The sequence below is a fragment of the Oryctolagus cuniculus genome, unplaced genomic scaffold (genome assembly GCF_964237555.1).
Source record: "Oryctolagus cuniculus unplaced genomic scaffold, mOryCun1.1 SCAFFOLD_89, whole genome shotgun sequence".
NCBI lineage: Eukaryota > Metazoa > Chordata > Mammalia > Lagomorpha > Leporidae > Oryctolagus > Oryctolagus cuniculus.
In genome coordinates, this window is record NW_027208271.1 from 145,087 (window position 1) to 170,726 (window position 25,640).

The 25,640-nt window shown below is 43.7% G+C and overlaps 1 long non-coding RNA gene across 1 annotated transcript in view; it reads left to right on the forward strand.

Annotated features, from left to right (window-relative positions):
* Positions 1-6,850: 6,850 nt before the first annotated feature.
* LOC138848112 (uncharacterized) overlaps positions 6,851-25,640 on the forward strand; it is a 45,926-nt gene continuing 27,136 nt past the window's right edge. Inside the window, exon 1 of the long non-coding RNA XR_011385937.1 lies at positions 6,851-8,720. This is a non-coding gene — a long non-coding RNA (uncharacterized lncRNA). The remainder of the gene's footprint in view (positions 8,721-25,640) is intronic.

Genomic DNA, 25,640 nt, shown 5'->3' on the forward strand with positions numbered 1-25,640 from the left:
TGGAAAGAAAATGCAGTCACTGCACAGATCAAGGAATTTGGAACATACTATTGCCAAGAAAGATGTGGGTGTATCATGAATCCCACATAGGAGGGAAAATGGCAGCCAGGGTCTCTGGACCCAGGATGACTTGCAGGCTCCATCAAGAAATTCCTTCCTCACATAAGGACTAGCTTTTCCCAGTGACAGAATAAGAAGCTTGGGAAACACCTGCACAGGCCATCCTGGCTCCAAAAATTCTTACTCTGACCATGACTCCAGAGCACCAGACCTGGGAGCCAGAGAAGGATGCTTCATGGATATGGTGTCCATTGGTCCCCAATATCCTCAGGAAACCCTGCACACAAGAGTCTTACTGGACTGACACAGCTTCTCTGCAGACCCTGAGAAAGCCTGCAGTACCTGTATTTGAGTTTCCCTAACATATGAAACCACAATAACACTTTTACACAAGGATACTCATTACTGCCAAACACATGTTGAGAACTGATTATTGTGCCCCCTCCCAATTTGGTTGATCTTTATCAGTGGTCCTCTGAGGACAATGTCTCTTCGGTCTGTACAGTCAGAAGAATCATCTCAAATAATAAAGGTCCAGGCACAGGAAAACAGATGTTTCCAGGGGTTGTTCTCAGAATAGTGCAATGAGGAACAAAGAAGGGAAACATCTGAAACCCTGAGAGGCTCCTTATTTCCACTTGTGTTTTGTCTGCATGTGGTCAGAGGTGGAAGAATAGGCATCTCCAGCTGGCCAGGCCTTAGCAACTCCTCCTCCTGGTGTGTTTGCCCAATGATAAAATCAGGAAGACCCCGAAGCCACCCAAGCTCTGCAGATCTTCCATAAGTCACAACCTCAGGGGGCTAAAGATTGACATGCAGGGCAATGTATTTAAGGTCTTGAAAGAAAAACCTTCCAACCAAGAATGGTTTTTACAGAAAAACTATCTTTTCAAAGTGAGAGTGAAATAAAGTATTTCCAGACAAGCAAAATCTGAGAGAATTCCTAACCATCCTAACCTTACAGGTTATAGTGTAATTCTGAACGGAGTCCTACATTAGAAGTAACCATATTGAAAGCACATAGTGGTACAAACTTCACTAACAGAGTTGATAGAATCAGTAATCAATCAAGAAAATGATAGCACTAAGTTCTTATCTATCAATATTAATCTTGAATGTAAGTAAAATAAGTTCTGTAGTGAAAGATACAGGTTGACTGGATTGATTTTTTAAAAGACACAACTATATGCTGCCTATGATATATTTACTTCACAGATTAAAAATACACATAAACTGAAAGTGAATGGCTGGAAAAAGATATTCCAAGCAAATGGAAGCCAAAAACAAGCTGTATTAAAATAGATTTTGAATCAAAACTTGTATAAAAGACAGGGGAAATATATATTGTGAGAAGGAACAATGTAGCAAGAAATGCAAGAAGATATAACAATCATAAATATATAGGTACCCAACAAAAGACAACCCAAATTATACCACACATATTATTAGACATAAACAGAAAGATAGACTCCAATGCAACCATAGTAGGGGACTTCAACATCTGACTATCATAGGTAGAGAGATCATTCAGACAGAATGGGGGCTGGCACCATGGCGCCACAGTAGGTTAATACTCTGCCTGCAGTACTGGCATCCGATATGGGTGCTGGTTCTAGTCACAGCTGCTCCTCTTCCAATCCAGCTCTCTGCTATGGCCTGGGAAAGCAGTAGAAGATGGCCCAAGTTGTTGGGCCCCTGCTTGTGCATGGGAGACCGGGAAGAAGCACCTGGCTCATGGTTTTGGATCAGCGCATTTCTGGCCATTGGGGCCATTTTGGGAGTGAGCTAATGGAAGAAAGACCTTTCTCTGTCTCTGCCTCTCACTCTCACTGTCTGTAACTCTACCTCTCAAATAAATAAATTTTAAAAAAATCTTAAAGAAAGAAAACCAAGAAATATACACCAGATTTCAACCACACTATTTAACGAATTGACCTAACAAATATTTACAGAAAATTTCACCCAACAATTATGCAACCCATATTCTTCTGATAAATACATGGAAGATTTTCTAGGATTGCCCATATATTGGGCAGGAAACTAAATCTCAATAATGTTTTAAAACTGCTTTATATCTTCTAAAACCACAGAGAAACAAAACTAGAAATCAACAAGAACAATGGAAAATTTACAAGCATACCAAAATTGAGCAACATGCTCTTGAATGACAAGTTGCTCATTAAAGGAATTTTAAAGAAATATTTTGAAACAATTGAAAATGAAAATTCAACATATCAAAAATACATATGGTATATGGAAATATTGTTAAGAGGAAAGTTTATAGCATTAAGTGTATACATTAAAAATAGAAATATTTCAAATAAATAGTCAAATGATGCATCTTAAAGACTTACAAGAGCAATAAAAAACACGATCCAAAATTATTAGGACAGTAGAAACAATAGGGATCAGAGAAGGAATTCATTAAATTTAAACTAAGAAAACAATACAAAAGATCAACAAAAAGAAAAGCTGATTTTCAAAAAGTTGATTAAAAGAGGCAAACATGTCAGAGAAACAATGAAAAAACTGAAATGAACAAAATTTGGCATGAAAAAAGAGACATTGCAACTGATAAAGTGCAATGGATCATAAGAAGCTATATGCTAACTAGTTGGAAAAGCTTAGGAAGTGGATATATGACTGGATACAAGCAACCTAATAACATTAATTCAAGAAGATACAGAAAATTTACACAGACCTGTAATAAGCAATGATACCTAAATCTAAGCAATAACAACATTTTTTCCTAACAAAGCAAAGTCCAGGACCTGATGGTTTTACAGCTGAATTCTACAAAAAGAGGGAAAAAAAGAGGAAATAAATCTGGGAGCAGTGTTGCATTGCAGTGGGTAAAACCACTGTCTGTGATGCCAGCATCCCTTATGGTGTTGGTTCGTGTTCCACTTCCAATCCATCTCCTTGGTAATGACCTGAGAAAAGCAGGGGAAGATGGCCCAAGTACTTGGACTTCTACCCCCGACCTGGGAGACCCAGATGAAACTCCTGGCTCCTGGTTTCAGCGTAGCCTATCCCCAGGCACTGTGGTCATCTGGAGAGTGAACTGGTGGAATGAAGATTTTCTCTCTCTCTCTCACTTGCAAATGAATCATTTTAAAAAAGAGGAAATTACTCAAATATGTTCTAACAATTCCAAAATATTGAAATAAATAGAACTCTGTCAAACTGTTTTTATAACACCAGTATTACTATGAAACCAAAACAAAAGAAGGATACAACACAAAAAGAAAACTACAGACTGATATCCCTGATGACCATAGATGCAAAAATTCTCAAAAATATTAGCAAGCCAAAACCAATACTACATCAAGACAATACATCATGTACAGGTGAGATTCATTCCAGGGATGCAAGGATATCTCAACATTCACAAGTCAACAAAGGTAATAGATGACACCAAAACGAATGAATGAAGAACAAAAAAGCCATATGATTATATATGTGGTGGAATGAGGTTTAAAGGTCATATCAAGATGGATGCTAGGCCAGAGCCGTGGCTCAATAGGCTAATCCTCCACCTTGCAGTGCCAGCACACCGGGTTCTAGTCCCGGTCAGGGCGCCAGATTCTGTCCCGGTTGCCCCTCTTCCAGTCTAGCTCTCTGCTATGGCCCAGGAAGGCAGTGGAGGATGGCCAGAGTCCTTGGGCCCTGCACCCACATGGGAGACCAGGAGAAGCACCTGGCTCCTGGCTTTGGATCAGCATGATGCGCCAGCCACAGCTGCCATTGGGGGGTGAACCAAAGGCAGAAGGAAGACCTTTCTCTCTGTCTCTCTCTCACTCTCCACTCTGCCTGTCAAAAAAAAAAAAAAAAAAAAGATGGCCGCTGAGTTGAAAAGGTCATGCCAAGATGGCCACTGACAACAGAAACTGCCTGGCAACCAGCCGTGATTGGATGGCTTTGGAAACCACATGACAACAGAGGAAACCACCTGACAACAGAGCCTGACTGATGGCAGGCCATGATTGGATGCTTTCAGAAACTGCCTGGCTACAAGAGCCTGACTGGCAACAGGCTGTGATTGGATGGCTTTGGAAACTGCCTGGCAACAGGCTGTGATTGGTTGGGGAATAGACCACCCCTTGACTGGATTGGCTGGTCTTGGCTATACAAGCTGTTGTAACTAACTCTGTGGGCTGCTTGCCTCAGGCCTGCTTTCACCTGACTCCTGGGGTCTGTATGGTGACTCTGCGCCTCTTGCCCCAACCACGCTCCTCCTCTCAGAAATGAATCCAGTGCAACATTGTTGAGAAATCAGCTGCAACATATATCAATAGATATATAAAAAGCATTAGTTAAGGCCGGCGCCACGGCTCACTAGGCTAATCCTCCGCCTTGCGGCGCTGGCACACCAGGTTCTAGTCCTGGTCGGGGCACCAGATTCTGTCCCAGTTGCCCCTCTTCCAGGCCAGCTCTCTGCTGTTGCCCGGGAGTGCAGTGGAGGATGGCCCAAGTCCTTGGGCCCTGCACCCCATGGGAGACCAGGAGAAGTACCTGGCTCCTGCCATCAGATCAGTGTGGTGCGCCGGCTGCAGCGCGCCGGCTGTGGCAGCCATTGGAGGGTGAACCAATGGCAAAATGAAAACCTTTCTCTCTCTCTCTCACTGTCCACTCTGCCTGTCAAAAAAAAAAAAAAAAAAGCATTAGTTAAGAATCAAAAACCTCCATGATAAAAACTTTCAATAAATAAGCTATAGAAGAAAATATACTTTATAGAACAAAGCTGGTCTATTTCACCTCTCTTATTCAATATATTATTGGAACTGTTAGCAAGAGCACTTAGAGAAGAGAAAGAAATAAAAGTCATCAAAAATGGAAAATAGAAGCTCAAGATATCCATGTTTTTCAGATTATATTATTTTTACATGTAAAACCTAAGCACTTCCCCCAAAAAGCTCCATTCCACCCTAAAAAGAATGAAATCTTATTTGCAGCAAATGAATAGAACTGGAGGACATCATGTTAAGTTAAATAAGCCAGAAACAGAAAGACACATGCTTCTCTCCATGAATGGGAGTAGCCTCATTCCAGGTTGCATGGCTTACCCATTCATTCATGTTACTGCATTTCAGCCCTGCATGTCCCCTATCTTTACCTACCTCTGAGAGTCCCCACAAAGAGTGGCTTCCCACCTGAGTGTGAGGGGAAAATGGGCAAAAATTGAGCTTCTTGGAACTATGAACTCACAAACACTCCCACAATGCTCTGTTCCCCACTCCTGGTCCCAGACATCAATAAGAAATAAAAGACGTCATAGAGTAGGAGACACTGTGACCGAACCGAAACTGAAGGGCCAGGGAGGAGCAGAGCTAGGGGTTAGGAGGATCCTCCTAAGTGCAGTTACTGGGTATTCAGCCTCCAAGCCTAAACTTGGCCCTAAATGACCATATTGGCTTCCCACATCTTGCTCCCCATCCCATATCACCCGTGCCATGCCAGCTTAAGCCTTGTGTACAAATCTTCATCTCTATCTGAAGGGCTCCCTGACTCTGCATCTGACTGTAGAGTCCTCTCACCTTTTGCCTCCTCCATCCAGAATATGTCACCAATGCTGGACTGACCATTGGACAGAATGCAGCTTTCATTTCTTGAAGGTTTAGTCTGTAGACAGCACATCTTGGGCTTCTAACACTTGTGTTCCCAGGCTCATCCTCATTGGCCCTGATTTGCCAATGAAAAACCTGAGGACCTGGAAAATCAATGATGTTCCCAAAGTCACACAGACAGGAATAAAGTGGCAGGGTCTGTACTCAAATATCAGGTGCACACCTGCTGCTTCATTTGTTTAACAGGGTGCAGAGGAAAAGTATACACAGAGCTGGGTTAGACAACCACATGAGGCCACTACTTGCAAAACCAGAATCCCATATGAGCACTAGTTTGAGTCTCAGTTGCCCCAATTCCCATCCAGGCCCCTGTTAATGTGCTTGACAAAGCAGCAGAAGACACCCCAAATAGTTGGGCCCTTGCACCAACATAGGAGACATAGAAGAAGCTCCTGGCTCCTGGCTTTGGTCTGGCCCAGCCCTGGACATTGCAACTGCTTGGGGAGTGAAACAGTGGATGGAAGAATTCTCTCTGTGTCTCTCCCTCTTTCTCTCGGGTAACTTTGCCATTGAAATAAATAAATCAGAGCTATGCATTTTACAGTAAATCCACAAAACCCTAATAAGCAGGTGCTGTTATTATGCCCATTTTAAAGATGAGAAAACTTAGATGGATGAAGCAAGTTGCCCAAGGACCTCAGCTAACCAGAACTGTGTTTCTAGACATTCAGCTTGTAAACATAACTCCTAGGCTATGGGTTATTCTTGTGCCCATGGACTAGGCCAACTGATGCTGAGGAAACTCCTGATTGTTGATAACCCTCTGTTAGGCAGTGGTCATGCTGGACTCAAGACATGTGTTCCTTGTGGATGTATTGGAAGAGTGAGGAGTACATGAGCAACAACAACCCAGACCTGGCCAAGAACACACACCTTGCGGCGCCGGCACACCGGGTTCTAGTCCCAGTTGCCCCTCTTCCAGGCCAGCTCTCTGTTGTGGCCAGGGAGTGCAGTGAAGGATGGCCCAAGTCCTTGGGCCCTGCACCCCATGGGAGACCAGGATAAGTACCTGGCTCCTGTCTTCGGATCAGCGCGGTACACCGGCCGCAGCACGCCAGCAGTGGCGGCCATTGGAGGGTGAACCAACGGCAAAGGAAGACCTTTCTCTCTGTCTCTCTCTCTCACTGTCCACTCTGCCTGTAAAAAAAAAAAAAAAAAAAAAAAAAAAAACCACACACCTCATTTGTAAGCTCTCAGCATGTCACTGTCTAGGAAGCCAGCACTACCAAGAGTCCAAGGTCAACTCTTCACCAACACACTTTAACTTAGCATAAGTGGCAGAAATTTGGAGGAGCAAGGTCCAGTCACCAATGGGCCTTACTGCAGGGAAGTAGAAGATGTTAATGGCTGCTGGTATCCTTCCTGGTCCCACCTCATCAGTGCCAGAGGGGAAACGAGTACACAGTATGTCACACTGCTAGCTAGGACACAGTGTGCTCATGCCCTGGAGGAAGATGTCTGGGCTGGCTGCTGGGGTGCATGAACTTGTGAATGTCTGAGGTGCCTGGTCACTGATCAACATGGGAACAACCATGGGGCATTCCTCTTGGGTTAACGTGGATATTTCTGCAGCTTTCAGTCTCAGCAAGTTCCTTTCCCTTTAAAGGTTGTTGGCTGTGGACCAAATTAATATAAATCAGTTTCAGGCCCCCCACTCCCAGATCTGTCCTCCTCACCCAGCTCACACTTCTCTGACATCATGCAGAGAAAATATTTATGAATTTCCAGAAAGATGCCACTGGCTCAAGAGAGGACGAAATGGCAAAAACCAATCCAAACAAAATGTACTTAACTTCCACATAAAATTCCATCCCCTTCCCACTAGTGGATTTGATCATTTTTCATTCAAGCCCTAGTGCAAAAATATGAACTGTTTAGGGAAATGAAACATCATTTTAAGAGATTCATACATATTATATCATACTTCAAAACAATAAACAATGGATCAATAAAGTTTCACTTGGAGAAAATTACAAAAAAATACAGAAAATGTTAAGACCAGCTGGGCCAAATGAGAGGAGTAGCTGGCCTGCAAAAACACATTTTCTTGTCTCCTGGACAACATGTCCTGATTTCTCCTCCTAAGTTTGCCATCAGTGATACACAGGGCAACAGTTACTAAAAATTATGAAAACACTATGTTTTTATAAATTCCCTTGGAAAATGGCTAGAATCCAGAAGACTGTGGAAGTGAGGACTAAGGCAATTTACAGAGATTTTTGGTGAGTTTAAAACCGTCAGCGTTTTAAAGTTCCAGATAGGAATCTTTCTTTCACAAAACAGTTCCCAATAGTCAGCCAGAAACCTCCCACATTTGAAAACGAAACAATGCAACAGAGGCTGAGGGCCCTGCAAATCAGCGCTGATCATTCTTGGCGACTGGGATTCCATGCGCATGCGCAGCGTCTGGCCTCCTAAAGGCTGCGATTGGGCATGCGTTTACCGGCGTTGCTTGGCAACAATCATTGTGAGCCAAGATTCAGGAAGCGCTGAGCTTTTCTGTTGGGACATGGAGGCGAAACTGGTGGCTCATCTGCAGGGCTAACCTTAGATTTCTCTGTCTGGGAAGATCGGCAGTAGTCTAGGACGTGAAAGTCTTACCTTCCCATGTAAGAAGAGGGAGTGTCTATGGATGTTGATGTCCTCTGTCGGCTGTTGAGAATGGTGAATGAGATTAAATCAGGTTCTCGGTACTGCTTCCCACCAAAGGCTCTTGGGAAGCTGCACAAAGCTGCCAACGAGGGTGAAGATGCTTGAGAGCAGCCGCTCCTGATGCTCAGAAGTGGCGGGAACTATAGAGACCAGAACCCCTTACAAACCTTGGTGGATGGGGAGAAGTGTGAGCTCAGCACCAACTGTGGCCAGCCCCTCCTGTAACCCGGAACCCTGGGCTCCCAACCCCGCAGGCTTCTCAGCACCTGAGATGGAGAAACAGCGCCTAGGCTGCCTCTCTGAGCAGCTGAAACTAAACCAAAACCTCAGCTGGTTTCCGAGCTACCTGTGATCCCCTTATAGAACACCTTCCTGACAAGGGTAAGTGATTTAACTAACACAATTACATCTGTGGAGTGGCTTATTTTAATGTACTCATTCTACTGCATATACTGTACACACTACAGAAAAATGCATCCCGAGATAAATAATTTCCATCATATATGAACTTCTGAGCCAATAATTCTTTTGGTAAAATCCAGTATCTGTTTCATATCAGTGAACATTTATGTATACGCATTCTTTAATGAGAGGCCTTATATGGGAGCATGGACAGCGAAGGTGGTTCTGTGTCAATAAGCAATTATCTATTCTCACAATGTGAGCTCTTTATGTGTTTATTCATTTTACAAAGCAAAATAATGATGGCAGGGCTTTAAAAGTTTGAGTTACCATGCTTTCATTTACTCTTGTGACAATACTTGTTGGGAATGCCTTAAAAACGTGCTATTAAAGATATGAAAGTGGGCTGCTAATTTTCACAAAATAGTCATTACTGACAGTTGAAAAGACAAATGAATGGAACATGATAGGAAATCCAGAAACACCAAAGAATATGTAAGAATTTAGAGTTGATACTGGTTATATTTCACAATATAAACTTGATGAATGATTACAAAATAATAATGAGCATAATTAGTTTTAGTTTGTTTTCTATTATAGTCCCCAGTATTTTCCCATTTCAGCTATGTCAATTCATTATAAAGGGACACGCTGTTTCCCTGGTGCTCTAAGAAGAGCGTGGTTTAGCAGTCAGTTTCCCTCCCAAGGATCCTTTAAACTGGTACCTTACACTGCAAGCAGCAGAACGAGGCTGAGGATGCACACCGGCAGCAGCAGCATCATTGCATACCTATGAGTGAACTTTACTGCCCTGCTCTGTGCTATCTTGTAGTTACAGCAGATGAAGCAGATCATCACTTCCAATATGAATAGGTACAGGACCCAGAGAATCATGGTGTAGGTGCTTGGCAGTGTACACCTCAGCGCCCACCCATGCAGTCATGTAGTGCAGCACCAGAGGGAAGCCCAAGTCACCCACCAGCAGGGGCAGCACTCTCCAATCTTGAAGACCCCTGGTTCTGCTCTACTAAGTACACCTCCACAACGGCCACGCTGCCCATGATCACCAGTGAGATCAGACACCCAGTATGCCTGTCAGAGATCAGCAGCACTGTGATTGGCACCAGGATCCTGGCCTGGACATGCACAGCCCCCACACTAGGATGGAGAAGGCTCTGGGTAGGAGGGAGAGCAATGGCATGTGGAGCACTAAGCCCATGGGGATGGCATGGGAAGGATAGGTGCTGAGCATGTCCAGTTGCCTGGAGGGCACTATTCTGGGTTGGTGAGCTTGGAACCTAGGGAAGACCAGAAGAGTCCTGGTCAGCCTGTGGGCCAGGCAACCAACTCCCATCCCCAGGTTTCTCCTGCATGTTTCCATGTCTGGTGCCTGAGGGTCATCGCGCACTCGAATCAGTACAAGAGCAGAGAGCAAGATCCACTGGAGCAATACCACCAGGGGGCGACATAGGATGACCTGAGGCACCTAGATCTTACCACCACCAGCTGGAAGGAAATGTAAAGGAGGTGGTTCCACTAAGCTGCACAAACCCCCTCCCAAGTTTGATCCTGCTGCATTCTCACTGATACTCCTCTCTGGACTGCAGATGGAGGCCCAATCCACTGGTCCGAGGGTGCCATCTTTCCGTGGGGAGACAGGTCTGCCCAGTCCACTGAGCCGGGAAGCCCAGGAGACCCCGTCCATCATCCCAGACTGGAATCAGGCTCTATGATCGAGTCCTCCTTTGCCTCCCCAACTCTGTCTTGCTGGCCCAGCTTCCTCAATATTCTGTCCAAATGGCACAGGCCTTTCCAAGTCCTGCTGCTTACACACAATGCTCCCATCTCCATTCCTGCACAAGCCCTCCTTGTCCTAACCCTCACTAACCCATTTCCAGGGCCTGCTCACACTTCCCAGTCAAGTCCCTTCCCACCACTGCAAAGAGCCCCAGCCCTGGAGCTCAGCTGACTGACCTGTTTAGACAAAGTCATGACTCTTAATGTTAGTCATAACAGTCGAGTGCTCAGTCATGGCACCTCTACTCAGCTCTGCCTCCCAGTGGTACCCTTGGCCAAACGAGGGTTCCCTACCACTCACAGCCCCAGAGTATGGAGTCCCTTGGGGGTCCCTGGGCTCCTGCTTGCAGCAACAGGCTATTTTAGTGCCCACTGGCTCGACAGTCTGGCCTGGAAACCCTCAAGGGCCCCTTCTTGCCCATCTGGGCCTCCTTTGGCTTCAATCACAGCTGGAAATTTCTTCTTTCCATCTGCTGTCTACACCACCCCTGCATCCTCCCTTTTTCCCTGATTCACTCAGAAAATCCAGGGCTGAGGTGCACTGCTGGTGGGAAAGAGCCCATCCTCAGGAATTAAGGGACTGGTGACACCCTCATCCTCAGCCCAGGCTTCTTACTAGGCTTCTTCTGGGCCCAGATCTTGGCTACTAGGAACTCACTCAAGGATCCTGGCTTCTGGTGGCTGTCCCACCCCACACCTCCAGTGGCTCCCCATAGGAACCCTTCAGTGAGCTCAAAGGAGTGGACAACTTGACGTTCAGCTGGTGGGTAGGGATACTGGTGTCCCCAGCTGTGCTGAACTGAACACAGAGGGACTCACTTGTAGCTCTGATACTGTGCAGCAGCCCTCTGGAGTCTGGCATTTCACCCACCCAGGGAATCCTGCTTACCTGCACAGGCAGCTCGCTGGGCCTGGTATCTTTCTGGCAGCCTACAATAAGGTACAGGGCTAGCTGTCCATCTTGATGCTGTTGGTCCCATGGATAGGTACAAGGCGGGTCCTCGGTCACAGTCCAAACTGGAGCAAGGGTCCTCTGGGCCTATAGGAAGCAGTTTAGCATTCCTGGATTTACTGGAAGGCATGACAAAGGGAAGATGAATGGCTTTCCATGGGAGTCATGGGTTGAGGCTTCAGGTGCCACTCTCCACGCTGTCCTCACTGAGTTCCCACCTCCTGCTGTCCCATCAATTCCTAGGGCAAGGGTTGTCCTTTGTGAGCCAGAAGAGGAGACTGAGGCTCAGAGAGGTGACATGCATGATTGCAATGCCATGATTGGTGAGCCAGCACCCTCCTATGCCTACCTACACAGAGGTCCTTCACAGGACACTGGGTCACTGCTGGTGGTGGAGTCTGCACAAGTTGCCCCAGCTGCATCCCTACTAGGTTCCTGATAGCCAGGCAAGCATGGTCACAGGGGGACAAGGTAGGCTGGCCACCGTGGTGTTGCCCCACGCACTGAAAGGCCATTCATACTTGCTCTTCCTGAGGAAGAGCCCACAGGTTCCCAAAGCTGACTTTGCCCAGGAAGGAAGCCGTATCCCAGCTCCTCTCTTGTGGGGTGGGAGTGGAGGAGAAAGACCACCACTCCCTCCAGTCTCAGAGAGAGTTCACAGGCAGACCCCTCTACCCTCAGTCAAGTATGTGCTCAGTGCCCACACAGCAGTCATGACCCACAGCCGTGAGCTGATTGACTCATGCAAAGGGGCTCTTCAGCCAGAGTGGGGCAGAGTCTTGTGATGGGGTGTTTCCTGGGATAACTGTAAGAACATCAGTCAGGAATGGGAAGACATTGGAGCAGGCAATGCAGACACACACACACAGACACACACACACACACACACACACACGGATCTTCCATTCTTCTATTGACCCCAATGGCCTGAGCCAAACCCACAATCCAAGTACTGCATTTGGTCTCCCACATGGATGGCAGAGGCCCAAGCACTTGGACCATCTTCTGCTCCTTTCCTAGATGGATTAGCAGACAGCTGGATCAAAAGTGGAGCAGCCAGGATTTGAACCAGAGCTCACAGGGAATGTCAGCATCTCAGTCAGCAGCTTAATCTGCTGCAACTGCAACTTTAGGGGATTCAATTTCATTTTGAGAAATGAAACTTCAGAATACTTTCTTTAGAGGTCTTTGTTGATGTAAAAATGTCATTTATGACTTGGTTTTCCTTTCAGACTTCAGGGTTTTGTATATTTAAAATTAAGATTTTTTATTCCATCACAAGTTTACTTTTGTTTTTTCTTTATTTTTAACTCAATATTTCATTATGTTTTTGAGGTAATATTGTAATTTATACTACTGTCAAAGGTTTAATGATGTTAATAATTAAAGAGAGCAACACATAAAATGTTAAAAAGCTACAGTCCTGTAAGAAAGGGATATAGGCCGGCGCCACGGCTCAATAGGCTAATCCTCTGCCTAGCAGCACCAGCACACTGGGTTCTAGTCCTGGGCGGGGTGCCAGATTCTGTCCCGGTTGCCCCTCTTCCAGGCCAGCTCTCTACTGTGGCCAGGGAGTGCAGTAGTCCTTGGGCCCTGCACCCCATGGGAGACCAGGATAAGTACCTGGCTCCTGCCATCAGATCAGCGTGGTGCGCCGGCCGCAGCACCCCAGCCACAGCGGCCATTGGAGGGTGAACCAACAGCAAAGGAATACCTTTCTCTCTGTCTCTCTCTCTCACTGTCCACTCTGCCTGTTAAAGAAAGGGATATAAACAATAATCAAATGAAAAGATGTTTAACTTCTTTCAAATAATGCAAATTTAAAAATAGTCACAGAATCATAAAAGTTATAGGGTCATAAAACCTAAAGCTAATTTCTCTAAGTTAACAGGGCAACAATATGGAACTATTGGAAACTATATGGAACTAATTGGAAAATGAATTTTTTAAAGTGTTGCTCCCCGTCTTCATGGAGGAACAACACAGGACCCTGCGCTGTTCTTTTGTCTGCTCACCCCCCCCTCCGGGTTTGTTGCTGGTTCTTCCCGGGTTGGCTACCGTCCCTCCACCTCCGTGGAAGGGCGGGCCCCCTGCCACTTTCCCCACTTCCGCAGGGGAGCGGCACACCGCCGGCCAGCTCTCTCGGGGGCTGCACAGGTGTTATTCGGATAGATGTTCCTGGTGCATGTTGTCTCTCTCCTCCTTTATAGTCCTCTTCCACCAATCCCAACTCTGCTACCCACATGCCGAGTACGCTGCTCTCCTGCAATCAGGAGCAGGTCCTGCTGTTTATTGGTTGAACTGGAGGCAGCTGTGTAGAAGCTGTTTCCTCCTCTCCCAGCGCCGTATTGTGGGAGAGCAGATGCATAGAATAAGTCTTAATTCCAGTAACTTAGTCTAGTCCGAGTTGCTCCCCACATTAAAGATTTATCTATTTATTTGAAGGTCAGAGTTTTACAGAGAAGGAGAGGCAGAGAGAGAGAGACAGAGATCTTTCATCTCTGGTTCACCCCCCAATTGGCCACAACAGCCAAGCCGCACCAATCTGAACTCAGGAGCCAGACACTTCTATTGGGTCTCCCACAAGGGTGCAGGGGCCCAAGGATCTGGGCCATCTTCTGCTTTCCCAGTCCATAGCAGAGAGCTGGATGGGAAGTAGAGCAGCCAGGATCTGAACCGGCACCCACATGGGATGCCAGCACTGCAGGCAACAGTCTTACCCATTATGCCACAGTGCTGGCCGCTGGGAAGTTAAATTCTAAATGCTTACCTATATTTGAGTGTTTCTGGATTATCTGTTCTTTCATTCATTTCTTTCCAATTTTGAATAAATGATTAATTTGTGGAAATCAATACCTTGTCATATCTAGAAAGACAAGACTTTTTAAAAATAAATTACAAACATCATCACAACAGTAGAAGAGCATTTGTAACTCTAAAATTTGAAAACCTTGTGGTTTTGGTCAAGGCAATAAACATAAAGTACTAACATTTTGACAAAAATAAGCCTCCTTATACATGAACACAGGGGCATCTTCTCACTGCAGTGCCCCCTCTTCAATAATGCACACATCAAGTGAGGTGTGCACTGATATAACATGGATACGGGATTTACTGAAAGAATGTTTTTAAAGACTTATTTACTTACTTTTATTTGAAGGGTTCAGAGTTACAGAGAGAGGGAGGGAGAGAGAGAAGAGAAAGACAATGAATGTGAATGCCTTCCATCCCCTGGTTCACACTCCAAACAACCGCAATGGCTAAGGCTGAGCCAGGCCAAAGCCAGAAAAGAGGAGACATTTAGGAGACAGGGCCCCAGCACTTGGGCCCTCTTCCCCTGTATCATTTGGTCACTCCTTCTCTGCTGCTCCACCTTTCAAAGAAAAATTAATAACTATTTTTTCATGCTTTGTTGTTGTTATTCTTATTAAATTATGTCAATAGCCCTATTTTAATATTATTTAAGGTGTAAATTTCATGCCATTAATATGTACAAATTTAGGAACTTAATGATAATTATAACCCTACCTCCCTCCCACCTATATTCCCATCCTTCTTCCTCCTCCCTCTACCACTCCCATTTTTTTTTTACAGAGACCTCTTTTCAATTAACTTTATACTCATAAGATTAACTAGACTAAGTAGAAGGATCAACAATAGTGTGAAGAAAAAAAACATAAGAAGCAGAAAAGAAACAAAAAGCAATGTTCCTCAATAGTCAAGTTAGGACTGTTCAAAATCATTGCATGATAAAGTGCCAATTTCACTCCCATAGATTACCTTTTAGGTACTATACTAGTTAGCACAGATCAGAGAGACTATATGGTATTTGTCTTTTTGGACTGGCTTATTTCACTAAGTATAATGGTTTCAAGTTGCAACCATTTTGTTTCAAATTACAGGTTTTCATTTTTTAGCAATGCATGATATTCCATACTGTGTGTGTGTGTGTGTGTGTGTGTATATATATATATATATAGCATAATTTCTTAATCCAGTATTCGGTTGATGGACATCTGGGTTGATTCCATATCTTAGCTATTATACATTGAGCTGCAATGAACATGAAGGTACAGATAACTCTTTAATACACTGATTCATTTACTTTGGGTAAATTCTCAAAAGTGGGATGGCTGGTTCATATGCTAGGTCTATATACAGCTTTTGAGGTATCTCCACACTGTCTTCCACAGTGGCTGCACCAGTTTACATTCCCTCCAAGAGTGGATTAGTGTACCATTTCCCCCACATCCTCACAGGCATTTGTTGTTTTATGATTTCTGTATGAGAGTCATTCTTTTTAAAAAAGATTTATTTGAAAGTCAGAGTTACACAGAGAGAGAAGAAGGAGAGGGAGAGGGAGAGAGAGAGGGAGAGAGAGGGGGAGAGGAAAGGGAGAGAGAGAGGGAGAGAGAGATCTTCCATCTGCTGGTTCACTCCCTAACTGGCTGCAATTGTTGGAGCTGAAGTGATCTGATCTGAAGCCAGGAGCCAAGAGATTCTTCCGGGACTCCCATACCAGTGCAGGGGCCCAAGGACTTTGGCCATCTTCTACTGCTTTCCCAGGCTTTAGCAGGAAGCTGGATCAGAAATGGAGCAAATGGGACTCGAACCAGTAACCATATGTGATGCTGGCCCTGCAGGTGACAGCTTTATCTGCTATGCCACAAAGCAGGCACCTCCATTCTCTCTTTCCACACCTTCAGGACCTCCTAATTCATATATATGGATTATTTGATAGTATCCATACATCTCAAACAGTGTTTTTATGCTTTTTAATTTCATTTGTTCTGGTATGACTGAATTATTTCCAAAGATTTGTCTTCTAGCTTGGATAGTCTTTCTTTTTCCTCTCCAAATCTGTTGTTAAGGCTTTCTACTGCATTTTATTTAATCTATTGAATTCTTCATTTCTAATATTTCATTTTGATTTCTCTTTAAAATCTCAATTTCATGTGAAAAATTTTCATTCATGTCACATATGGTATTCTTTAGCTTGTGGATTTGCTTCTGACTACTTTTGAGTAATCCTATGACTAATTTTTTGAATTCTGTTTTCATCATTTCATCCATTTCTTGACCTTCACATTCTATATTGAAAAATTGTTGTGTTCCTCTGAAGGGCCATGATGTCTTCCTTATTCTCATTTCCTAATTTTCTACATTTATTTTTAGGCTCTTGTGGAGGTAATTGCTCTTTTTTGTTTCCTCTGATGAGTTGTATCTTTGAGCTATGCCTATGTGCATTGTCTGTACTTTCAGTGACTACCAAGAGGTGTATGACGGATGTTTCCAGGGACCTCTGTTCAGTGCTCTAGAGTAGGGTGAGTATCCAGAGTAACAATCAAGTTGGGTTTGGTAACTCTCCTCTTATTAACAGAAGTGGAGGGAGGATGGTCACATTTGTTGGTGTGATCAGCCTCTCACCTCTTTTCCTCCAAGCTGAGTAATGCCCAGGTGTTTGTCCCCAGTGTCTTCAACACTCATCTGCACTTCTGTATGAACCACACAAATGACCTGCATAGTCCTCTCTGTGAGCATGATTCCTGCTACAGGGATCTGCCCTGGCAACCAAAGAGTTCTGAGAGTGTGACTCTGCATCCAGAGCTTGCCCAGACCCAGGCTAAACCTTGCCTCCTTCCAGGCAGTCACAGTGTTTTCACAGTCTCAGCACCCAGTGCTCCCATGGTCAAGGGCTGTAAGAGGGTGCACTCTGCCCTGCTAGCCTGTTCTGTCTACACAGTGACTGGGGAGTTCATGGAGCCACTGCCCATGTATTCTACCCTGGCAGATGGAGCCTCTCAGCCAGACTGAAAGTGGAGAATGTGAATGTTTCCCTCTGGCAAAATCCTTGGGTGATGTGTATGTACAATACCTGCTGGCCACAGCCCCACTCCTTTCACAGTTGTGCTGGGTGTGTACAAACATCCCCACTGGCAGCATTTCCCTTTGTTTGCAATAGATTCTCCTCCAAGCCTATTGCAGTTTGGGCATGGAAGAACTGGTGTTTACCTGATGACAAGGTGGAGACAGTGACCACCAATTTACTTAAACAGCAGTGGTTGCCCCTGCTGACAATTCTTGCTAGTTGCTGGGTATGCACAGAAGAGCTGGAGCAGCTGCTACCTGCTTATATCCCAAATGGCATCAGCCTTCCCACAGCTAGCCACAGGGCACTGCTATGAAGTGGAGAGAAGGGAAGAGAGAGATGCATCACTTTTTTATTCCTCCCCTCAAGGTGAGCAGTTGCCTTGCTCCCATGAAGTTTCCCAGTTGGACTCAAAGACAGTGCAGTCCACTAGCTTTCCCTCCATCTGTATTAACAATTGTGCAGGCCCATGCAGTTTGACTGTACTTTGCTCACCAGAGTGGACTCTGGGTCCTTTTTTATGTTCATGCCTGTTGCTGAGCCTTCCACTCAGTTCCAGGCCATTTCTATTGCTTTTGCAGGACTTCCCACTGCAGTTTTCTCTGCAACTTTCTCCTGAGAGTACTTTCCCTACTTTTTTTTCCTTCTAACTTTGCCTAGTGTAGAGCACACCTTCTTGTCACTATTTTACCATTGTGCAATTAAGTTAACAATGCAGTGCCTATAATGCTCACTGATACAATGGTTCAAGATGAAAAGAAAAGGGGAACCAAAGAGGATCTGAAATATTTCTTTTTTTTTTTTTGACAGGCAGAGTGGACAGAGAGAGAGAGAGACAGAGAGAAAGGTCTTCGTTTTGCTGTTGGTTCACCCTCCAATGGCTGCTGTGGCCAGCGCACTGCAGCCGGCGCACCATGCTGATCCAATGGCAGGAGCCAGGTACTTATCCTGGTCTCCCATGGGGTGCAGGGCCCAAGGACTTGGGTCATCCTCCACTGCACTCCTGGGCCATAGCAGAGAGCTGGCGTGGAAGAGGAGCAACTGGGACAGAATCCGACGCCCCGACCAGGACTAGAACCCAGTGTGCCGGCGCCACAAGGCAGAGGATTAGCCTAGTGAGCCACAGTGCCAGCTGAAATATTTCAAAATCAGGTGTGTCATACAAGCCAATACCAAGAAAAACCTACCAAAGATTTAATGTAATTCCAAACAATAAATAAAGTTGTATTTTTGCTGGAATATACACTATTACTGTGACATTCCTAATTACATGTGTCTTTTATAAAGTAATAAGCAGGGTCAAATATTGTGATGCAGCACTTGGGACTCAGACATCCCATATAGCAATGCCAGTTTGAGTTCTGTCTGTTTTGCTTCTGAGACAGCTCTCTGCTAATGTATCTGGGAAACAGTGGATTTAGGAACACTTTAGAATTCCAAAGTGACAGCAGTTCAAGTCTCCAAAATCTTGAAGACATTATTCATGGCTGATTTCTTTATACTAAAGCATGACCATCATCTGGGCAACATTCTTTTATTTGTTCAAATCGAAGTAAAACAAAACAACACTTCATATGAAAGGAACATACATAATAAAATTAATGTTATTTTTCTTCTTATTTAATAAATTTTGTTTTCTCATTAAAAATACACTCAATCATTTTCCAATTTCAGCCATGCAAAAATTAAGCCAATTCTCCCAAATCCATTACCAGAAAATAATGTTTTGCAATGAAGAAAAACATTTTTGAAGGATCTGAATTTTGACTTAATGTGAAACAAGTTCTCATTGTTTTATTTCTCACATTTAGAAAGAACCTCTCACATCTGGATACTATTTTTTTCAGGTACCAAGCCACCGGCAGGATCCATCAGTAGGGAAGCTTTTTAATCACAGAGAGAAAAGATGGTTAACATTTACAAAGCATATTCTACTCTTCTTCCAAGCAGAAAAGATGGCCAGGGCAATGTGAACAAATCACTCAGGTGGCATTTCTAATCTCCTAGTGCCTCCCTCCAACACTGAAGTCTGGTGTTCACTGAATTTATACAAGATGAGCAGTGCAGCCACCTGAAGGCGAGGAACGGTAGAAACCTGCAGGGGACAACTCTGGACTGGAAAGTCCAAGAGGGGTAGCCTGAGCATAGATGGCCCTACAGTGGTCTGGGGGTTGGGTGTGAACCAGGCAGGGTTAGGTGCAGTGTTTAGAGGCCCCTGAGAAAGATCTAGTGACAAGCCAGGGTGACCAGGAGGTGCAGAGTTTCTGGACTTTGTGAAGGATTGGAAATTCTCTGCAAGAGCAATGGAATGTCACTTAAAGTTTTGAACTTCAATGCTAAATGTGAGAGCCCAGTACACCATGTGCAGGCATCCCCCGTGCCATTGAATGTCAACCTGACAGCTCCTATCATGCCTCCTGGGAGCAGAAAGTGTCTGTTGTAATCCTAAACTGGACAGTGGTAAATAATCTGGAAGTGGCCTTCAGCATCCTTCTTCTCAGGGTTCCTAGTCAGGAATGCATGGTTGTCTGCTGGGTGCCCCAGCTCCCATGAAGACAAGGATCAAGTAGAGCCAGAAAGTCCTGAGGCCTGATTAGACAAGCCAACAACATGATCAGACCTAATTTCTCCACCTTTGAAATGGGTCAGGATAGCCAACAGAGTCCCTGCAGAGTCACAGCCTGCTTGCAACCCATGTGCCTCCTGATCATCCCCTTCCATCTCCTTCCATATGGGCACTGACCCCTCATGCCCACAATTTACATTCAAGTTCACTAATGACTCAAGACCCATTGGTGTCAACCCACTTTAAAAGTTAGAAATTACTGAATCCAAGTCCATAATTATTTTAAGAAAACACCAACCAAAAACATGAAGCATCATTGATATGTGTATATTTTCGCCCTTCCCCTTATGTCTTGAAAAGTCTTTATTACTATTGCTAAAAACAAATTACCTCAGCTCAGTTAAGGTTCATGGGGTATTGGGCACCTGGTGTCCAGGACTTTGTTCCTCTGACAAGTCCAGCCATCAGCCTGGCCTTGTACAGCTGGGGGAGACACAAACACAGAACCCTCTCCAACCATCTGTTTGTGGGTCCCTCACACCAGTCAGGGAGCAGAGTTCATGTTACATTGCAACTCAGGCAGTATCCACATCACATTGATCCACAGCAGCATGGCTGGGAAGGGACCTCACAACACTCTCACTTGTGCCATCATCTTGGATCTTTTCCCAATTTCTCCTGTGTACCCATCCTTCTTTCCCTTTTCCAGGCCTATCAGGCTCCACAGAAATCCAGGCTTCCTATGACCTATCTACTGATGCCAATTAACAGCTGGGGATGTATCTGCATTCTACTGAATGTAGCATTCTCAGAGGCAGGCCTCAGAAGCAGCCTCATATTCTATACAAAGTACTGCCCATAACTTCATAAGTGGTTCCATTCTTACTTATGAGAAAAACCCAGGAGAATCTTTTTTGATTGGCATTAACAGGCTGCCCTGATAACATTGAGTAAACCTTGGGAGGAAATTCTACTGTTTCTTTTAGTTAAAATTTTTTGAAGTTTTTTTTTTTATTATTATTATTTGACAGGTAGTTATAGACAGTGAGAGAGAGAAAGAAACAGAGAGAAAGGTCTTCCTTCCATTGGTTCACTCCCCAAATGGCCGCCTTGGCCAGAGCTATGCCGATCTGAAGCCAGGAACCAGGTGCTTCTTCCTGGTTTCTCATTACGGTGCAGGCACCCAAGCACTTGGGCCATCCTCCACTGCCCTCCCGGGCCATAGCAGAGAGCTGGACTGGAAGGGGAGCAACCAGGACTAGAACCCAGTGCCTATATGGGATGCTGGTGCCAGCCTCAATAGTCTACTATTTCACACTCAAGAAACATTTTGTCAAAGAAAAGGGCATGGGAGAAAAGGCAAGATAAATTGAACCTCATACCCACAGAAGCCCTAATCTGCAAAGTGATATTAGCTCTTTGCTGAGATGCCTACCTGGACTGTCAAGTGTATTCTCTTTATTAAAGTTTCTTATCTTGCTTAGCCAACTCTGAATGACTGGGCACTCCCACTCAGATTCATCTGAAGAGATGTCCATTCATTCTGATGGAGCACTACCTCATTGCACCTCATTACCTTGTTTATCACGACTCTGTGTCTCACATCGAAAATTCTTTTCTTATGCAAATAGAATATTCTCTATTCCAGCCATTGCAAATAAAACATAAAAATACAGACAGCAGCTTATAACTTTCAGGTTAAAACTAACTTGGGAATATGCAACTAATTGCCAGTTGAGTAAGTTTTATTCATTTTTGTTGGTGAAGTTCACTTATTTTTATTTGAAATAAACTCGATTATATAAAATGCTGAGCAAAAAGAATAAAAATTCAAATTATTATTTTACAAAAACTAATCATAACTGCTGATTCTCAGCCATTTTTATGCTTAAAAAGATGAGTAGAGGAAAATGTATAAGTGATGGTGTAGTTTCCTCTCTGACAAAAAAAGTCTACTGAAGAATCTTGCTGGTGGTACTTGATATCTGAAAAAAAGTACCCATGTGTGAGAATTTCTTTTAAATTTGAGAAATAATAAAATGAGAAATTGTATCATGCTATGTAAAAACTTCATGTCCTGTAAAAATATGTTTTCCTTAATTTCAAAACATTCTTTACTAGTAATGAATTTGAAAGAAATGGCTTAATTTTCTGACTGGAATCAGAAGATGATTGCTTGATTCTCTTTTTATAAGAAAATTTAAAAATTATTTATTGTGTGCAAACTGTTGAAATCTTTACTTAGTATATATTAAATTGAGTTTCTGTATATAAAGATAATTGAAAATGAATCTTGATGAAGAATGGGATGGAAGAGGGAGTGGGAGAGGGGTTGGTTGCAGGTGGGAGGGTGATTTGGAGGGGGAGCCTCTATACTCCAAAAGTCTACTTTGGAAATTTATATTTATTAAATAAAAGTTAAAAAAATGAAAAAAAAATATTTTTGTGAAATAAGTAGCAAAAAAAAGATTAGTTTTTATTAAGCAGTTTTTTTTAACATGAAGTGATGGGTCTATTTTATCTCAACTTAAAAAATAAAAAAGTTTGCTTCAGTACCTAGAAGTCAGCCATGAGTGATGTCTACAAGATTTTGGAGACTTGAACCACTGTCACTTTGGAATTCTAAAGTGTTTCCAAATCTACTGCTCCCCAGATACATTAGCAGAGAGCTGTATCAGAAGCAGAGTAATCAGTACTCAGACTGGCACTCTTATATGGGATTTCTGAGTCCTAGGTGTGGCACCACAATGACTGCCCTTGTTTATAATTTTATGAAAGGAACAAGTAAATAAGAATTTCAATGTAGTAATGAGTATTCCTGTCAAAATTATATTTATTTGGCTGTTTGAAATTGAATTACATTTTTGGTGAAGTTTGCTGAGAGCCTACTGAAATGTTACTTTTTTTTCTTTTTCTTTTTTTTTTTTTTGACAGGCAGAGTGGACAGTGAGAGAGAGAGACAGAGAAGAAGGTCTTCATTTTGCTGTTGGTTCACCCTCCAATGGCTGCTGTGGCCAGCGTGCTGCGGCTGGCGCACTGCGCTGATCCGATGGCAGGAGCCAGGTGCTTCTCCTGGTCTCCCATGGGGTGCAGGGCCCAAGTACTTGGGCCATCCTCCTCTGCACACCTTGGCCACAGCAGAGAGCTGGCCTGGAAGAGGGGCAACTGGGACAGAATCCGGCGCCCTGACCGGGACTAGAATCCGGTGTGCCGGCGCTGCAAAGCGGAGGATTAGCCTAGTGAGCTATGGCGCCGGCCGAAATGTTACATATTTTTAAGTGCTAGACTTGGGACTGGTTTGCATGAGACACTTCATTTGAAACATTTCAGATCCTCTTGATATCCCCTTATCTTTACCTCCCACAACCAGTCCTGTGGGCATTGCATTTGTTTTATGTAACTACAACCTAATAGATTTGTGATTTATGTCTCTACACTTCTTGTATCTGAGTGGCTATGTTATCCCTGAAGCAAGTACCCTTAAGGAATAGAAATTTATAACAAAGTAAATTTTATGATTTCTTCTAAGTAGTTAAAAGCTAGTTTTGTTACTTATGGATGCTTGCTCAGGAATTGTCCTCACAATTTTTAAGATTTATTAATTTTTATTTATTCAAAAGAGCAACAGAAAGGTAGAGACTGAGAGAGATAGGAAGACAGAGCATTTGTAGCCATTGGTTCACTCTCTAAATGACCAAAACAGCCACGTCTGGGCCAGGCCAAGCCAAGGGTCCAGGTGTCCCATGTAAGGGGAAGAACTCAACTACCTGGGACATATTTAAATAAAGACTTACACATGAGGCCAGCTCCATGGCTCAATAGGCTAATCCTCCACCTTGCATCACCGGCACACCGGGTTCTAGTCCCGTTCGGGGCACCGGATTCTGTCCCAGTTGCCCCTCTCTGCTGTGGCCCGGGAGTGCAGTGGAAGATGGCTCAAGTCCTTGGGCCCTGCACCCCATGGGAGACCAGGATGAGCACCTGGCTCCTGCCTTTGGATCAGCACAGTGCGCTGGCCGCAGCACACTGGCCGCAGCGGGCATTGGAGGGTGAACCAATAGCAAAGGAAGACCTTCCTCTCTGTCTCTCTTTCTCACTGTCCACTCTGCCTGTCAAAAAAAAAAAAAAAAAAAAAGAGAGAGAGACTTACATATGAAACTAAGAGTAATAGAATTCATTAAACTGTATATTAAATTTATATAAAGTCACAAATGTTTGAAAAATCATAATACTGTATTAGAAAAAGGTATTTAAATCTGAAAATATTAATACTATTTAATACATTTTTAAAAGTTTCAAAATTTGAAAACATTTTGAGCAAAAATTTAAAACTTGAAAGTAGTTTAAGTAAGCACTTTCTGTGATATTATTTTTTTTATTTGACAGGTAGAGTAATACACAGTGAGAGAGCCAGAGAGAAAGGTCTTTCTTCCATTGGTTCAGCCCCCCAAATGGCCGCTACAGCTGGAACTGTGCCGATCCAAAGCCAGGAGCCAGGTGCTTCCTCCCGGTCTCCCATATAGGTGCAGGGGCCCAAATACTTGGGCCATCCTCCATTGCCTTCCCAGGACACAGCAGAGAGCTGGACTGGAAGAGGAGCAGCTGGGACTAGAACCGGCACCCATATGGGGTGCCAGTGCCACAAGCGAAGGATTAACAAAGTGAGCCACAGCGCTGGCCCCTGTGATATTATTTTTGAAACTTATTTTATGTCATGGTGAATTAAAAAGCAAATATAAAATATAATCTCATAATTTTTTTCTAAGGGCACAACGGTATTGAATTCCCTAAATGTGAATTTGAAGCAATTAGTTCCTATTTAATTGTATAATACCTCAGTGTAACCTCAAAATATCACTTCAGTTCTGCTCTAAGTGCCACAAATTTTTCAGTCTCACCTTAAATCATTCTATGTAGATAGATAAATCTATAAAATGTAGATAAAGTGTCTTTTGTTATTTACTGGGCTTTAATTTTAGGTCTTTCTGGCAATGATTTCTTCACCAAATTAATTTCAAGAGAGAGAGAAACATGAAGAATTTATAGAGTAATATGTAGTGGTAGATGTCATGAGACACATATGAATTTTCATTTGTAATACTTATAAAGAAAATCATAATAGACTATTTCAATAATTTAGCTAAAATTATAAATTATAAAGCCTTTTGAAAGCATATCAGACATAGAAAATTATTATAGAGAGGTAGATGTATTTATAGCAAAGCAGTGTATTTTATGTTACTTGACTTTATATATATATGTATACCAGAATATACATGAGAAGGGTGGCGTTATCATGACATTTTTAAAACACATTTCCAGAAGTTTTATAGATTTAGAATTATTTAAAATACAAAATGGTGAAATGAAGGTCTAGCATTTTGGTGTCATGGGTAAAGCTTCTGCCTGAGATGCCAACATTCCATATGGGCACCAGTTCTTGAACCAGCTGACCAACTTCCAATCTAGCTCCAGGTTAATGTCCTGGGAAGATCAGAAGAAGGTGGCCCAAGTGCTTTGCCCCTGCTCTCCATGTGGCAGAGCTGGAAGAAGTTCCTGGCTCCCAGCTTTGGCCTGGCCCATGGCTGGCAATGGCCATCTGGGGAGTGAACCAAAGGGTGGAAGATAGCTTTCATTGCCTTGATGACTCTCTCTCTCTCTCTCTCTCTCTCTCTCTATCTCTCCCTCTCTCTTTTCTCTCTCTCTCTGTAACCC